This window comes from Amblyomma maculatum, chromosome 11 (assembly GCF_055883805.1).
Source record: "Amblyomma maculatum isolate TAMU_Amacu chromosome 11, ASM5588380v1, whole genome shotgun sequence".
Classification (NCBI taxonomy): Eukaryota; Metazoa; Arthropoda; class Arachnida; order Ixodida; family Ixodidae; genus Amblyomma; species Amblyomma maculatum.
In genome coordinates, this window is record NC_139354.1 from 83,720,700 (window position 1) to 83,735,474 (window position 14,775).

The window sequence follows — 14,775 nt, forward strand, 5'->3', positions numbered from 1 at the left end:
CAATTTTACATGTGAATACAGGTGCCAATTTTCTGTTTTATGCTACCTCCTTGTCACAAAGCTGCTTAAATGTTTTGCGCCTTCGTTTTGAGCATGGGCCTTCTCATCTTGTAGTGATGTGCTAACACTGGTTGGCGCCTATGCCTCCAGTGTTCTGTTCTGTTCGTCACGTTAATTCAATCCTTTGCCTCGGTTGTGCGATGCATCTACAAGAGTGGCTGATGCGTTCTCTTAAATACCACGGTGTGCTCTTTGCCCACCTGGATTTGATGGTATGTTTTTCATCCTTATGAACTGCTGCTCTGTTCGAGACCCTCAGAGCGACAACCAAACGCAATGCCCATCAGGACGAAGAACGTTTAGCATGCTGAAGTGTTAAACATCTAAAGCCGCTTCAGGAAGGAAGTTTCTCGTTCAAGCTTCGCAAGATTGGCCAGCTGGACTACTTATTGAACTTGCCGAACACGCTCAGTAATGCTGCTGAATAAATAGCTTTCAACCGCAACATCTGACATGGAAAGTAGCATAGCGCTTCTTCTAAAAAACCTGGCAAACGTCCCTCTTAGTGCCTCCAATCCAACATCTCGTGTATCCACGAAAATACGGCTAAAGCCAGGAGCACTTGTCAGGAAATGAGCATTGTAACTGAAGCAAAATCTTCAATAAAAGCCTCATTAACACTTCCCACAAATGTTTTTCCGCGGCGTTTAGTCTGCGAAAGATGTCTCTATATACGAATAAACAGAATATTTATCTATATGAACCCAATAACACTCTCTGTCCCAGTATCTTGTTTCGTGTTAAGGAGGGTGATGCCACCTTCTGCCAAGTGAGAGGTGCACTCTTGGACGACGTAATATGAACGACGACTGTCCACCAAACATTGCATTCTATTTTTGGAAACTTAGTATTTGTACAAATGTTCGCTGTAAATTAGAGACGCTCAACCACGTCCGAAAACTGTTGGCACCCTTCCACACATAGCTGACTTTCGAGACCTCCAAGCTGGTATGCGCTACGTGCTTTCTTCATTTATCGATGTATTTGATGCTTCGGAAAGTAAGGTGCAAAAAAAAAGACGTTCACAAGAAAAGACACAAAGGGACATGCGCTGCCGAGCGCTCTTTCGTCCTGCTTTGCTATTAATGATGTCATGAACGTCATGAATAGCTTATAAGATTGCGCAAATTACTATTTTTATTTTTTTCATTGCTACTTCCATCCCGGTGTTGGGCTTTTAGTAGGGTGGGAATATAAACTAAGCAGTTTAACAAAAGTGGCAAAAGCAAATAAAAATACCAGACAAAGTTGAATCTTTTCTGCATCATTAAGAATACCACAATTCAACATATGCAACACAGCAGGGAAATAATTAGAGCTATGAAGAATAAAAAAATAAATTAGGTGATATATTGCGAGAACAACGTTAGCAACGGCTGCAGCATTTAATTTGTTCGTGAGAATATTCAAGTCGGAAATATTTCGTGCAAAGAATGAGTATTTGAAGCAGTTATTTCGAACGCGAAAACGAGTTAAAGATGGCTGGTGTCGTTGTCGCGTCGCATATCTAGACGAAAAAACAAGCAAATCGGTGAGTCCCGTTTTGTTGGGTCTTTTGCTCAGTTGGTACCTCAATTTAAGACATGCACAACGATTTCACTCCGTTATTGTCGGAAGGCCATGTTGAAATAAAAAAATGTGTTACTGATGCGCGTGGGTAACTATCATATATCTATCGTACCTCCATCCTTTGAACCTTCTCTAAATTATTCGTGTTAAATTGTGTGAATGGGTACCAAATGATATTATCATAATCTAATCCAGGCAGAGCAATTCATTTGTAAACAAGTAGGTGTACAGATGTGTATAGAACCGCAATGCCCTTCCGAAAAAATAATTTACGAAAGCGTTACACGTTATGAAGTCAACATGTTTATTCGAACTAAACTTTTTAGTGATCCACCAGCGCCCTATATATTAACATTTTGTTACTTCTGTCAGTGTCAAGGCGTTAATAGAATAGCTGAAAGATAACACCTTCTTTTAGTGAGTGTTTTTTAATAATACAATTTTTTTTCAGAGTTAACGGCATTTTCAAAGCTTCACACCATGCGAAAATAGGACCTATAGAGGTCCCGTAAAAACAGAAGTAAAGAAGCTTGACCCTACATATTACTCTCTGTTCTGGTTCCAGATATTTAGACGAGCTTGAAGGACTCTCGTCTGGCTGGTGCTCAAATCCTCAACATTGAAACGAAAGACAAATATTGTGCTGTCTGGCAAACCATAGCCGTCGTGCGTCCTAAATCTCTACCTCAATTTCTCTGAAATAGTTGGAGCGTGCCAAATGTTGTGGGCTTGTTTTTAAAAGACTCCTTTAGACAGGCTTCCTTTGAAGGCTGACAAATGATACTTCGTCTTTAAAAATACTACATTCTAATGCAGCCTCTTGGGTATTGTTGGCGCCTCAAAAAGGAGGCCTTCAATGATTCAATCTCTAAGCCGACGGATAAACGTAGTGTGCCGTTTTCTTTCGTTTAGGCTTAATACTCGTGATATCTACTATTCTTGTCGCATATCCTAATCGCTGACCTGAGTGACTATAGGCCACGAACTATTTTATGCACAGCAGCGAGAACGCGCGTTAGCACCAGAGCTTGTTCTTTTCCATGTCCGCTCATATTTGGCCACTTAGACATTGATGCGGATAGGAACAAATCATTGCATAGAAATAACAGCGAATTTGGTCTGAATACAGTGATTTAATGTGGAAGAATTGTATATAACACGCGTTTGGATACTCAAGTCCCATTTTCTTGCTTTACATAAGTCATTTGTTCGATCACTGAAATAAACATATTTACTTTGCGTGAAGAATTGTCAAAATCGCCTACGATTTTCAAAGGTCACGCAGAGCGGCCGACTTCCTGTGAACCATAGGTTTCATGATACCGACCCTAGCATTGTGAATAAGTGACGCCAGAAAGAAATGTACGCTGTCTGTGTGTATTTATCTTTATTTTATGTGCACAGAACGAAAGCATAGATTGTTCAGTGTTTCTTGACGCTTTCTCCTCATTCGTCACCACACGCCGAGAAATGCTGACAGCGAACCGGAGCTCCTAATGAAGTGCCTTAAAGCAACACTCCGCCTCACCTCCGACACGAGGCTCCCGAACTCTAATTAGGGGTGTGCTGCTGAGGTGACAATTTCTAGAGAACTATTGTCGACGTAAATTGTCTATTCGGTTGTAAGGCACGCATCTTTCAAGAACAAAGTTATGTTTTCGTGGCACGATGTGTGGTTGGCATGAATACACCTAAAAATGGTGCAGCTGTTCAGTTTACCGCTAGAACCTTCAGGGTGCGCGAGCATCATTAGACGCAGCCAATGTTCTCAGCCGCATTTATTCAGCCTCTCATTCTAGAGAAAAATTTCATTCCAAAGGTTAGCATTGTTATATTCGGCCAATTTTCAGTATTCTCAACTGACGGCAAGCCACTGACATTCTCAGTCGCTAACATTTGCATCCGTCAGTTGCTCGGAATGCTGTGCGCACCCAGCACAGCGCGAAATAACAATGTGGATTGTAGCGGCATTGAGAGAGTTCGCGATGGTATTTATTTAGGAAGATTTTGTATCCATCCAGAATCAGGAGCAATATACGCGAAGAGAAAATTATGGAAAGCATAGGCTACATCAATTATTATTTGACCGAGTCAACAAACGGGAGGCGTGCGGCTGGTGTTCTTAAAAATATCTGTGCACACCATAAACCCGGCACCCATTGTTAGAATGTGATAATCTAGATTAAGTACGTGGACAAAACTGATGAGTCTCTTGAATATCTATCTCATGGTCTATAATGAAGCTTTTGGGCGTGTGGGGAAAATTTGAATGGCAAAAAGACAGGATTGAAATTCTCGCCGTTTTCTTGCAATTGTCATCGCAGAAACTTCATGTCATCACCATTATTATCAGCACCATGAATATATCTACTGAAGGGCGAAGGCCTCTCCCATAATTCGCCAATAAACCCGGTCCTGTGCTAGCTCCTACTTGACCCCTTCGAACTTATTAACCTCCTCCCCCCCCCTGAATTTCTGCCCATGACTTCTGACTTCTACTCTGTCCTTCCAATGGAACCCAGTGCGTTGTCCTAAGCGACTATTGATATTCCTCTCTTGGCACTACATGTCCTGCTCATGCCCATTTCTTGTCGATTTCGTCTCGAATGTCAGTAACTTGAGTTATTTTTCTGACCCACTATGTACGTTTCCAAATTTTTTAACGTTATCTCTACCATTTTTCGTTCTATAGCCCTTCGCGTTATCCTCAACTTAGGTATAACCCTCTTGGTTAGCCTCCGCGTTTCAATGCCAAAGATGAGTACAGATAAGATGCAACTTTTGCGTACTTTTCTCTTGAGCGATACCGGCAAGCTGCTAGTCATAATCGGCGAGTGCTTGCAATTGCGCTCAATCCCAACCTTATTGTCCTTGTCATTTCCTGTTGATATACCGGATCAGCGGTTACTACCTATCCTAGGTAGACATATTCAACTACTACTACCTGTGCTTCGCTACATAACGTAAACTGCTGTTCCTTCCCGAGGCTGTTGAACATTTGCTTAGCCTTCTGCATATTGATTTTCAATCCCACATTTCTACTTTTCCTGTCTAGGTCATCAATCATTTTTTTTTTGCAGTTCATCCCCAAAGGTACTTAGCAAAGCAATGTCAATCAGCAAATCGTTGTTTACAGTGGTATTCTCTGTCTACCCGTATCCCTACTTGCTCCCATTTCAAGTCTCTGAATACTTCCTCTAATCAAGTTATGAACAGTACTGGGGAGATTGTCTCTTTTCATAACACATTAATTTATTGAAATTCTATTGCTTTCTTTATGCAGAACTATGGTTGCTGTGGAGCCACTATATATATCTTCCAGCACTTTTATGTACGGCTCGTCTACATCCTAATTTCGCAATCCGAAAGACTTCCGAGGTTTCTACTGAGTCAAATGCTTTTTCGTAATCAATGAATGCTATGCATACGGGCTGGTTGTATTGCGATCATTTTTTTATCACCTGCTTGATGGTATAAATATGATCAATGTAGAGTACCCTTTCCGAATACCTGCTTGATCTTTTGCTTGTTTGCAGTCTACGATTTTCATGATTTTATTAGCGATTACCTGATTGAATACCTTATACATAACATACAGCAATCTGATTTGTCTAATTTTTGAAGTCATTCGCTTCCCCTTATGCATTAAAATCATTTTTGTGGTCTTCCAAGGTTCCGGAACTGACGATGACACCAGGCACTGCATAGATAGAGTGGCCAGTTTTTGTAACACGATACTTTCCCATCCTTCAACCTGATCCTCTCCAACTGCTTTCTCCCTTTTCATAGTTTCTAACGCTTTCTTAACCTTGTTATTCGTCACTAGCCGAATGTCTGACTGCTTTGCCCTGCCGTTAATCTCATTATTGTCTTCCCTAATTTGGCTACTGTTGAGATCAGTATAGAACTCCTCGGCTACTTTGATTATCTTGTCCATATACCTAATGATGTTGTGCGCCTTGTCCCTTAGCGTATACATCTGATCTTTGCCTGTGCCCAATTTCTTCGTCGCTTTTAGGCTTCCCCTGTTTTTTACAACATTCTCAATTTTTTCCACCTTACTCTTCCTTACATCGGCCACTTTGCGCTTATTGATTAGCTTTGTTATCTCTGCCAATTCTATCTGGTCTGTTGGATTGAATCTTTCATACTTTGGCGTTTCTTAATCAAATCTTTAGTCTACTTAGACAGCTTACCGGCATCCTCTCTAACTATCCTATCGCTTTCTTCTACAGTGCACGCAGTAGACTATCTGTGAAATTATTTTTATTGCTTCTAGGCTAATCTGATCAACCTCGCTTAGAATCGAATACTTATTTTGTAGCGAGATTCTGAACTGTTCTGCGCTCCCCCTCACCGCTAAGTCTTTCATTTACTTCTTACCTACTAAGTTTATTGCGAAAGCAATACTACGCCAGGTCTAACCGCTCGTCACTGTGTGCCGTTTCCGTGTCCAAGTTCATGTTCCCTGATGAAGAAATAAGCCTGCCATGAATTTTAAATTCACGCTGCTTTCATTCGGAAGAGTGATATCAGAATCCGCCTATCAGAACCGTTTCCATTCTGGTAACCCCGACGACACGCAATCAAGTAGGGAATTATAACAGCAGGCAAAAGAAGCATCCGCTGTTGCTTTCACAATTAAACTAAGGTTAACAGAGCTAAACCACTACAAATATTTTTCGTTCCCTCTTCCGATTTACACTAATTCGAGACCTTACGAACCTGTGGTCACTGCATCGCACTTTCCAAAGTACCTCTACATCCCGCATAATGGCGGGCTTAGAACACAGTATGAACTCAATTTCATTTTTAGTCTCCCCGTTAGGACTTTTCCATGCCAAATTCCGGCTCTTCGTTTGCTGAAGAATTAATTCATAATCCGAAAGTTATTGCGCTCCGCAAACCCAACTAGTAACTCACCCTGCTATCCATAGTACCAATGCCATAATCGCCCAGTGCCTGGTCTACTGCCTGCTTTTTTCCTACTTGGCACCGACGTCACCTATTAATACAGTATACAGCGTCTTTCGTTTCCGAATTGACAATTCTACATCTTCTTAGAAGCTTTCAAACTCCTGGTCATCATGACTACATGCAGGTGCTTAGGCCTGTACACCATTCAGTTTATGCAGCTTATTAAGCTAACTACAATGCCAGCCACCCTCTCAATAATGGTATGAATGTCAGTCAGTCAGTTCAGTCGTTCAGTCGTGTCCGACTCTTCGTGACCATATTGACCATGTCACGCCACGCTTTCCGGTCTCTCACTATCTTCCTGACATCACATAACTTTGGTATGAAATGGTATGAATACATCTTTATTAACAGCTACATACGTATAGACAACAAAACCTACTCCAAGTTCTCGCCTCTACGGTAACCTTCGATAACACAGTTCATGCCCATCCTTCAGATACAGTTTATACCTCATTCGGCCGCCTAACCTCACTAAGCCCTCTCATTTCGTACCATCTAGTTCTTCTATCACTGCTAAACAGGCTTCACTGGCTAGAAAGTCACCCTGGCAACGTTAATTGCTAGACACTTCAAGTAACAAAATGGAAAATGCGCGCTATATTCGCGCTTTAACTTTTCGAACTATGCAACTCCAAGTCATTGTCGCATGAAGATTAGTAAATAATCTGACTACAGTTAGGTAATCTTCCGTGCAGCTACAGAAACCCTTCATAGTATATTTTCAAGTCATAGGTCGAAAACAGTTGAGTCTAGTCGCGGGTTTAATGCGTTGCAGAAACAGGACAGGGACCATTTTCTGTCCTTTTGCCTCTTACGTGTTCAAGAATACTATCCACACTGTAATTGCGTCTAATTAGGAGCAAATTATCGAAATTTTACGTAGCCTTTGGTATTGAGATATAGTGGGATATAGTGCATTGTGAGAAAATTTAGAATTGAAGTTGAAACTAACGCTTCTGCAGCTTATTTTCAAAAACGAATGTGACACGTTAACTATTTCCTTATATGAAAAATTACAGCGCGCAAAAGACAGCATGAGCGAGAGGACATAGGCAAGCGCTAACTTTCAAGCAAAGATTTATTCCACAATAAGGAGCTTAAGGGAGAAAGCAATGTTTGCTAGCGTTGAGGATGAAATACAGATCTTCAGCATAGTGTTATCTCAAAATAATGCGGCGGAATATGTGTCAGTGGGCTGTAAATAATCTAACGCAAAATGTTGTTTTAGTGTGATCTGAAAATGTGGAAACCAATTTAATTTGCACCGCGGCGCACTGTATATTTAATTTGTAGCAAGTGCAAGCCGTTGTGGCACTTTAATAAGTATCACAGTTTGGAAGCTGCAGCAACTTCTGCGGCGATATGTGCTTCCTCTCATCTGACTAATGCGGTGACTACCCTGCCATTCTGTCATAGCTGGCTTGCTCTGCAGTCTTTCATCGTACCGACTAAGAATAGGTCGAAACACGCACGATCATAGCCATCTGTGCAGCTATTTTTGATAATCCTCCTCTAGTGGTGGGTGACAAAAACTTTAATTTCCAACAGATACAGGGTAGGCGTCAAGCTACCCGCCGACACGACGGCCTGGAGCCCTTGGACCCGCGCTCCAGGCCGTGTCTTCCCCTGTTTTCTCGATCAGCTGTGGTGGTGCCGATGTGCAGAAAAATAAAACACGAATCACTCGTGGGCGATGCGGGTGCTCAAAACTAATGAGATTAATGCTGCTTTGTCGGGAACCTCATAAACTGCTGGGAATTTATTCACTGATTGAACCTAACTATACGGGCAAAAGCTATCATTAAGGATATATTTGCATTATTTAACAAGGTGCACGTGGGTAGAATAAGAGGGACGCTCAATGAGAGTTGACGTGATAGCACCTGTAATATCACCTTTCCACACCGAGAATTTTTTTACAATCTTTTGTTTTGTGCGGTTTTTTGGAGAGAGCAAGGGGCAACATGTCTAACTTTTTCTTGCCCACCTAGTCTTAACTCGATAAGGTCACGGCATAACCGAGTCGATCTTACATATATAAGCAAGGAAAATGCGCAAATGCATACGGACGAGGAGAACACAAGCAGAGGCGCATACTCAAGACTCCCTTTATTCAGAAAAAACGCATTGTTATAACCTTCAATAACGAACTATCAGTTTGATTGCAGTTTTTAGATATTAACTTCACCCTAACATCAGATCACACGTGTTTGACGAACTCGGCGAGCCCGAAAAAACGTGTTTCTGTATGAATCTGCGCATTCTAAGACATTAAAACGCGGCATTGACATGTTGTGTCTGAAGGGAGCTTTGTAAAGGTCATGTGTTCACCTGGTCATTGACCACCTGAACAATCTGGTTTGCGGATTTCAGAAAGCTAGCTTTCCTATGTCGGTTCTACCCATACAAAAATTTCCTATGGTCAGCTATAGAAAATCCTTTGTATGGTCGGCTATAGAAATTTGACCCAAATATCTATAGCCGCTTCTATGGCTGTCTAGATTTTTCTATAGTCAGTTCTATAGAAGTCTTTAACCTGTTCTATGGACTTACGCCTAACTATTTACTACAGTCTTTAGCATTTTTTATGGTCAGGTATAAATTTTTATGCTCAGCTATAGAAAATTCTTCGTATGGTCGGCTACAGATGTTTGACCCGAAAAGCTATAGCCGTTCCTATGGTAGTCTCTAGGTTTTTCTATAATCTATTCTATCGACGTCTTTAACTTATTCTATAGACTTATGGCTTCCTGTGTACTGCAGTCTTTAGCATTTTCTATGGTCAGCTATACAAAATTCGCGTGCGCGCGCGCGTGTATGTATGTTCGTGCGTCTGTGTATGCGCAAGCGTGTATGTGCATGTGTGTCATGCTCTATATCTTCGGTTTTATTTTCAGTTCGATGAATAAATAACTGAAAATTGGCCAGCAGTCCCCACGACTAAAACCATCATGGTTCGGAGGTACTCACAGTAGGCGTACTTCCATGCGGCGACAGTGCTCCCACCAGTTATATCAAGATTGTGACGTAATTCATTTGTCGTACAGCGTTGTAGTTGATGACATACGGTTTCTCGTTGCATACAGCACACAACTCTTAATCAAGCTAGAGTACAAGTCGCGCGAGGGATTCGAACCGACGATATATGTACTTTCATATAGGGGTGTACCCCTACTGGTCTATAGCTTTTGGTATATACAATATTCTATAGCCAGCTAAAACAGGTTATATGACTTGCAGTCTGTAGCTTTACAACCATTGAAATTTCTATAGCTGGCTAAAGATAACTGTATGGCTACTAGTTTATAGCTTCGAGAGCATGCACTTTTCTATAGCCAGTTAAAGCAACTTATATGACTTGCAGTCTGTAGCTTTAGAGGCGTTGACATTTCTATAGACAGCTAAAGATAACTATGACTACTAGTCTATAGCTTCAGGCGCATACACTTTTCTATAGCCAGCTAAAGCAGCTTATATGGCTATAAGTCTGTAGCTTTAGAGCCATTTAAATTTCTATACACAGCTAAAGATAACTGTATGACAAAAAGTATATAGCTTTAGGAGCATACACTGTTCCATAGCCAGCTAAGCAGCTTATATGGCTTGTAGTCTGTAGCTTTACAGACATTCACATTTCTATAGACCGCTAAAGGTAACTGTATGACTAGTAGTCTATAGCTTCAGGAACATACACTTTTCTATAACCAGCTCAAGCAGCTTATATGACTTGTAGTCTGTAGTTTTAGAGGCATTCAAATTTCTATAGACATCTAAAGATATCGGTATTACTAATATTCTATAGCTTCAGGAGCATAAACTTTTCTATAGCTTGCTAAAACTGATTCTATGGCTTGCAGTCTGTAACTTTAGAGCCATTCAAATTTCTATAGACAGCTAAAGATAACTGAATGACTAATAATCTATAGCTCCAGGAGCATAAACTTTTCTATAGCTTACTAAAACTGATTCTATGGCTTGCAGTCTGTAGCTTTAGAGCCATTCAAAATTCTATAGACAGCTAAAGATAACTCTATCACTAAAAGTCTGTAGCTTCATGGACATATGGTTTTCTATAGTTAGCTAAAGAGATTTTGTATGGTCCAGAAGCTATAGACAAAGTGCTATAGGATTTTCTATAGCTGCCTCTAAATATTTCAATGGCACTTTATAGCCGACTATAAAAGTCTATAGATAGATATAGCTGACTATAAACTTTTCCATTGAAGTACATAGATCATTTTTGTATGGGTATTCACTGTGGCAGAGTAGGTTGTGCAAAGTGTGAAAGCAGGAACACCCCTGGAAGATGTCGGTCGACAAAATATTGGATCGGCAGTTTTTGTCCTATATTCATAAGGCGTTCCACAATGTCCAGAATAAAGCCAATCACTACGGTGCCCCTGTGGGTTTACGGCAAAAGCTTTTCAAGGCTCATGGAACGAAATCCCGTGCGCAAGATGTGCGCGTGATTTCTGCGTCGGATCTTGTGCGCCGGATCTGTGCACTGATCTGTCATTTGTCATTCATCCTGATGACGTCATCAGAAAAATAAAATCCGGTCTCCACGGGGAATCAGGCCTCTATCCCTCGGATCCCCAGCTGAGCGCGTTAAACAACAGTGCCACGCTTGGGATCGTGAAACGCACATCATAATTCTCCTAGTCTGCCGTAAGGATAATAGTAGCGATGATAATGATGCTGAAATTTGATAACAACGGTGATGCCAATAGCAATGATAAAATGATAACGACAGTGCCTTTAGTTGATAATAAGAGCAAATGTGATGCTCCGTATGCACCAGCAGTGCTGTCTTTCGCATTTCTGCAGTGTAGATTCTACAGTGGTCACGGATTTTTTTCTGCACTGCTTTTGTCGACAGCTTTGCGTCTTGTGCGAGAATGCAAAAAAATGACACGCCACTATGTATGGCAGGCTTCCCAATGCTGGTTGTATATGGATTCCCTTTGACATTCGTAATAGCATAAATAGGCCAAACAGGTCGTTGTATAAAGTAAACGAGTAGAGGAGCATCAGCTTTAGATTAATAATGATAAAGAGCCCAATATGCCCTTAAATTGCCGAGCATGACTGGCGACGCCTGATAAGCCATGCCAGCCTTTGCTGGCTAGAACCAAAATCTTGGGGCGCAGTCTTAAACACACGTAACGAAAGCTGGCAGAGACTTCTTCTTTGAGATTGAGTAATCGATGTATCAAACTAATCATGAAAAACAAAAAAGGTTGCTGTCCCGTGCGCTGTAGGTAATGATTTGACAGGCATGAAGCGGTGAATATGCGCGTGTTTTCCTAAATAAAACTAGTCGCGAGTATGAGCCCCTCCTCATTCTTTCCTCGTCCGTGTCTTTAATTGCTGTATTATCCTTGGTTAAGAAGTACAACTATAAGACAATCAAAGATATCAAAGGAAGCTTCTGTGCTAAGCTGGGCGTGATAAAGGACAAACGAGGCAAGGACCTCACTGAAGCCTCAGAGATAAAGAAGAGGTGGCAGGAATACACAGAAGAACTGTACAAGAAGGACCCGAATGTGCAATCCCAACCTAGGACGGTTGTGATTCCTGATCTCGAGCCGGGCATCCTGAAGAGTGAAGTTGAATGGGCCTTAGCCAGCCTTGCTAAGAACAAAGCAAGCGGAATTGATGGTATTCCAGCTGAGTTGCTTCAAAACCTCAACCACGACGCTGTTAATACACTGCATACATTATGTCAAAAGATTTGGACAACCCTGCAGTGGCCACAGGATTGGAGGAGGTCAGTTTACATCCCCATTCCAAAGAAAGGCAGTGCCAAAGATTGTTCCAACTACCGCACGATCGCGCTTATTTCGCATGCTAGCAAGGTGATGTTAAAAATCCTGCAAGGTAGGCTGCAGCAGTATGTGGATCGGGAGCTTCCGGACGTGCAAGCTGGGTTTCGCAAGGGCAGAGGAACTAGAGACCAAATTGCCAACCTTCGCTGGATCATGGAAAAAGCAAGAGAGTTCCAGAAACCCATTTACTTCTGCTTTATTGATTATGCGAAAGCGTTTGACTGCGTAGATCACAGCAGATTGTGGCAAGCTCTCCGAGAGATGGGAGTTCCAATTCACCTCATCTGTCTCCTCAGGAACCTTTATGAAGGGCAAGAGGCCACAGTCAGAACTGGGCATGGTCTTACTGATTGGTTTCCGATTGAGAAAGGGGTGAGGGAAGGCTGCATACTGTCGCCCTGCCTATTTAACCTATATGCAGAGTGCATCATGAGGAAGGCCGGTCTGGACGAGTCTTCAGCTGGAGTGAAGATTGCTGGAAAACGTATCAACAACCTTAGATATGCGGATGATACCACTTTAATGGCAGAAAGTGAAGTGGAACTCAAGAGACTTCTGATGCGCGTACAAGAAGAGAGTGAGAAGTTTGGGCTTAAACTGAACATTAAAAAGACGAAGATCATGGCGTCTTGCCCTATCAAGTCCTGGAGCATCAATGGACAAGAAGTGGAAGCTGTGACAGATTTTCTGTTCTTGGGCGCCAAGATTACCTCGGAAGGAGACTGCAGCCATGAAATTAGGAGACGCCTGCTTCTGGGAAAGAGAGCAATGGTTAGCCTTGACCGCCTAGTAAAGAGCAGAGACATTAGTCTGCCAACCAAGATCCGTATAACCCGTGCTATGGTCTTTCCAGTTGTGATGTATGGATGCGAGAGTTGGACTGTGAAAAAGGCTGACCGCCGAAGAATTGACGCGTTTGAATTGTGGTGCTGGCGAAGACTCTTAAGAGTTCCTTCGACTGCCAGAAGATCAAATCAGTCGATATTGTCGACCATAAACCCTGACTGCTCATTGGAGGGTCAAATTCTAAAGTTAAAGCTCAGCTACTTTGGTCATCTGATGAGAAGAGAGGAGTCGCTGGAGAAAGATTTGATGTTGGGAAAGGTTGAGGGTCGCCGGAGAAGGGGTAGGCAGCGAACGCGATGGTTAGATGGCATTCTCGAGGCATTGCAGATGAAGCTATGTGATGTTAAGAAGATAGTGAGAGACCGGAAAGCGTGGCGTGACATGGTCCATAGGGTCACGAAGAGTCGGACACGACTGAACGCCTGAACTGAACTGAAGAAGTACAACGTTTCAGTGCTAATAGTTGCGAATAGTCGAGACTAAATCTTATAAAAAACTTTTGTTGCTGGCTTTTTCTCGGTATCTGTATGTCTTCTAATGTATAGCTGACTCCGCATTGGCCGCCTTAGAAACATACTCGGCATGTGGCCTTGTCACTGTGACTGTAGCGTATGAAACGATCTTGTGTTGCTCGCTTGCTTATGCGGGATGCCGAAATGCGGCTTTGAAATTTTCTTTGTAGCGTGAGGTGAGCCAAGATCAGTCTCGAGGGATTGCTTGCAAGCACAACTGCTCCCGCTTCATTCCAGAATTTTCCAGGATCCCTTCGCTGGTGTATCTCGGTGTTATTGAGCCGACTATAAATTCAGCACTGACGAATGTAAATGTCATTCTCTGTTGGCGACCAGCAAGCCATGTTGATGCTATCACCGCAGTCGCGTTGCTTAGTTCAGTTTGCAGGCGTAAGTCAGCAAAATAAAGAGTTGACTACAGTGCCACACCTGTCTGTTGGTCGCTGACGGGATTGTCACCACCACGAGACATGGAGTGGAGGCGCTGAATTGCATCCACATGGATTACATCCAAACGTGTCTGCCGACCAATGCTGGCCTTCACGCAGACAATTGTCTTAATTGAGCTATTTGGTGCGCAGCTCCTGATATAAAGGCTACCGCACCCGACGCACACAAAAGGAGGCTATCGTGTGCCTTGTCCCCTTACCTTCTGTGTACATGTTTCTTGTGCGCTAGCCTCTATGCCAAAATCTTCGTGCGGCACCTGGGACCACCCATTGTCCAAGCACCGCCCAATGATGGTGAATACTGGATGGAAGTTTTAGACGTTGGGAGTTTATTTCGCTCTTCGGAAGCCTGCGCTAACCTGTCCAGAAAACCATATGGCTTCTTTAAATGACTTGGACAAATTCAAGCGAGAGCGTTTGAAAACCTTCGCTAGTGCTTTCATCAAAGTAAAAGCGCAGTCCTGAGGTCTGTCCTTCAAACAATCGGCCACACTGTTTTCATTGCGCTGAAGCCGGTTATTCTGCGCCACT

General features: G+C 42.4%; 1 protein-coding gene across 2 annotated transcripts in view; it reads left to right on the top strand.

Moving 5' to 3' along the window:
- The first annotated feature begins 1,459 nt into the window (after positions 1-1,459).
- Positions 1,460-14,775, top strand: part of LOC146174286 (uncharacterized) — a 52,669-nt gene continuing 39,353 nt past the window's right edge. Inside the window, exons 1-2 of one of the 2 annotated variants that reach the window (XM_084584072.1) lie at positions 1,466-1,591; positions 2,195-2,295. The gene's annotated coding sequence lies outside the window, so the exon portion shown is untranslated. Of the gene's footprint in view, positions 1,592-2,194; positions 2,296-14,775 lie in introns of both variants that reach the window. The other variant, XM_084584073.1, reaches the window with a different exon arrangement.